The sequence below is a fragment of the Engraulis encrasicolus genome, chromosome 12 (assembly GCF_034702125.1).
Source record: "Engraulis encrasicolus isolate BLACKSEA-1 chromosome 12, IST_EnEncr_1.0, whole genome shotgun sequence".
Classification (NCBI taxonomy): domain Eukaryota; kingdom Metazoa; phylum Chordata; class Actinopteri; order Clupeiformes; family Engraulidae; genus Engraulis; species Engraulis encrasicolus.
The window spans coordinates 23,630,987-23,634,775 of record NC_085868.1 but is presented as its reverse complement, the minus strand read 5'-3'; positions in this window follow the sequence as shown (position 1 = coordinate 23,634,775).

The window sequence follows — 3,789 nt, the reverse complement described above, 5'->3', positions numbered from 1 at the left end:
ATGTGCAATAATGGCTCTGCTATTATATATGCCGCAGTGCGAAGAAAAAGAGGATCTAGGTGGTCTTCTCCAGTGGATTTGCGACTATCAATTGCTAATAAAGCAGATAGCACTGTATGCTTAGACACAGGATGAAGCCTGAATTCCAGATCATCGTCTCTGACATTGTCTCTGATACGCATATCATGTCCAGCCCTAGGTATAAAGGAATGATTATTGCTATTGTCAAAACTTTGACTGGCTAAAGAAAAATGTTTGTTAAGAGCACTGCAAATGTCTGATTTGTCTTGTAGTAGACAATCATCAAACTTAATTGAAGAAGGCATAGGTGTAACAGATTTATTGTTTTTGTAATTTACAGCCTTCCAGAATTTTGCAGGATCAGAGTACGAACTAGAGACAAGGTTAAAGTAATAGTCAGATTTAGCCTTTCTTACAGATAATGTACATCTGTTCCTGATTTTCCTGAAACTTGCCCAGTCGGAGGCATCCTTGCTCCTCCTTGCTAATGACCAAGCCTTATTTCTTGACTGAAAAAGAGAGGAGAGTTCAGGGGTGAACCATGGGTTTGTTCTACTTTTTACTCTTATCTTTTTAAAAGGTGCATGTTTGTCAACAACGCAAATAAATGAGTTTGAGAAAAACTGTAGAGCCAAGTCAGCATCAGGAATTTCAGTTGTTAGATGAATGTCACTTTCATAGAGATCATTTAAAAAAGCTTGCTCATTAAAATGTTTCATAGTTCTTTTAACCAAAATGTGAGGCAGTGCTTTGGACAAGGACAATGGTTGAAGTGTGTTGCTAAATATGTTCATAAAATATATAATTCGATTTTTAAATATATTTTATCGACTCATATAATTTAAGTAGATATTTAGCCTGACATTTCAGATCTGGTCTTTGATCAATGTGTTACTTCATATTCACACAGTTTTAGTCAATTTTTTGACAGGGGTGGGCGTGTTCTCCATTGACTTGCATTGACTGAAGGTGCCTACACTACCTACGGAAGTTGGGAAGCTCCATGTGCCATTTCCCAGTGCAGTCGCGAATTGCCGTGTCACCTCTAGTGTTATTTTCTACCTCTATGTGTATGTATCTCAAGATGCTGTTTCAGTTGTAAACCAGGTTAAGTTGTCCTTGAGGTTGTGTTACTGCAAGTCATAAAATAGAAGAGCCTGGAACCCTTATTTTCTTCACCTAAATGATGCATGCAGGCTATCTATAAGTACTTATTAACTTAAAAAAGAACTCCTGCCAATTTCAATATGCTGTTGTACTGCTCACACTCCCCTTGACTTGTCAGTAGCAACATGTCATCATGCATAGGCGTATCTATGACACGCTGATTTGAACCCACTATCGCATGTGTCCAATACGCATTTCCAAGTTAAAGCGTGCTCCACAACGCCCTGTGACAGGTTAGGTTCAGGGACGGTTTTGGTTTAGGCACAATTTAGGTAGAACATCACCTAATCTCGCTGTTCTTGGTAAAAAGTAAAGCAGCAGAAACATTGCTTTACTGACAGGTTAGTTTAGGGGTGGTTTTGGTTAGGGCACAGCAAAGCATATATGCATTGAGTAACATAAATGCGCTGTGACAAAACAAAATCGCCGACTGCGCAAACCTCGTCACGAGTCAAAAGTGCATGAAAGCGCTTTACCGTTGTGTTGAGGAGCACAGCACGTAAACAAACACCTGCCCTCATTACAATGACCAGGATCACGGTCATTGGTCTCGTTTGCAGCCTGATCTCCAAAAATTCCGTGCTCCTGGACACGGATGCTACGGACAAAAAATCTGTGTCCAGGAGCACGGATTTTGTCAAAATTCCGTGCTCCTGGACACGGAATTGTTTTCCCTGATGGGGACACGGAAGTGTTTTCTATATTCCCACATCCCCTTAACTCTATCATTAAAAATGTCAAAATACATGCCAAATCGTCCCCTTAGGATTATAGGGTTCTATCTGACTTTTGACCAGTTCTGAGATATTGAGGTTTAAAGATTTTGCACTCTGTAGATCAGAAGTGGCATATGGAATAGGTTTGTTTGATACACTAGACTTAAAGACACCTTCAATGAACTCTAAATCTGAAATATTAAAATCATTGAACATTTGGAAGTGGTGTTTTTTAAAACAGGTAAAATGTAGATAGAACCTTATTGCACTGAAATCGCTAAATGTTTTTAAGATTATAAGGTTCTATCTACCAAAACATCAAAATTAACAATAATTTCTGAACAAAACTCATAGATTACTAATAAAATAGTTGTAACAACACTGTTTAAAGAAAATTAAGTGGTATTTGGAGATTGCAGGCCACTGTATGTATTGCTGTAAGATGCGATTTTGCACTGTATAATTGGGGCACTCTGTAGATCATAATTGGCATATGGAAAATGTTAATTTGATACACTAGACTTAAAGACACCTTAAATGAACTCTAAATCTGAAATATTTAAATCATTGAACATTTGGAAGTGGTGTTTTTTAAACAGGTAGAATGTAGATAGAACCTTACCGCAAAATGTTTTTAGAATTATAGGGTTCTATCTACCAAAACATAGAAATTAACAATGATTTCTCAACAAAATTCATAGATTACTAATAAAATGGTTATAACAACACTATTTAAAGAATATTAATTGGTATTTGGAGATTGCAGGCCACTGAAGGCCTATATATTGCATGTATTTATACAATAGTTAGATAGAGCTTAACCTAGAAATGAGATAATCTTGGTTATTAGGGCTTCAGGGGCTTGTCCCCCGAGAAAATTTTAACACAATACCAGAATGGAGCCCAAAAATGTCGATTTTTTTTAGCCATGGCCCATAGCCCATGGCCCAGTGTGGTGGAGAACCTATGTCCCAAGGGCCATAATCATCTTTTCCGGCCCCGATATACTTTTAATGTTATGCAGCTTCACATGAAATATGACATATTTTGTAAAGTATTTCTCCACCCCTGGCCAAGTGGTTAATGAGACTTAAAAGCAGATTGTTAGCGGTTTGAACCCCACCCTTCCACTCAGTATCTCACTCCTTGGCTGAGATGCCCTTGTGCAAGGAACCTAACCCCTTACTTCTCCAGGGATTTTAGCTAATACCCTGTACCAATACCTTGTACTGTAAGTCCCTTTGGATGAAAAGCGTATGGTAAGTGTAGGCCTAATGTAATGTAGTGTAAAATATATACCAGGTACAGATCTGTCAGCACTGCAATACAATTCAAACAGCATTACAGTTAAGTGAAATATTTGTGTATAGTATGGAGTTGTGTGTCTAAAATATTGCATTTACTGCAGTAAAACTGCACTGTAGTCGTCAGACTATTCCAGGGCTTCATATAATACATTACCCACTTTTAACAGGTAGCCTACCTGCTTTTCACTTTCCAGGGATGACTAATGATATGCACAAAGTTTTAAAAGTGATATTAAAACTGTAGCGTGGATGATGAGCTTTAGGGCCCCCTTGGTTTTTGCGGTCACTTGGCCTGTAATCTGTCATTGAGACCAGCTACACAATCTTCAATATGCTAAAAGCCTCTACAAAATCTTAACTATACAGCCATCGGATTAAATTAACCAAAAAAAAGGATATGCAGCACCTGTTCCACAGATTTTTATTGTAACGTTGTAACGTATTTTATTGTAACGTTATTGTAACGTTTGTCCCATTATTGGAGTGGGAACCAAACTGTGTCAAAAAATAATAATAGTGAACCAAAGCCATTGCAGATTACCATGCTGGTAGCCTACACCATGCGCAACCAGCGAGCA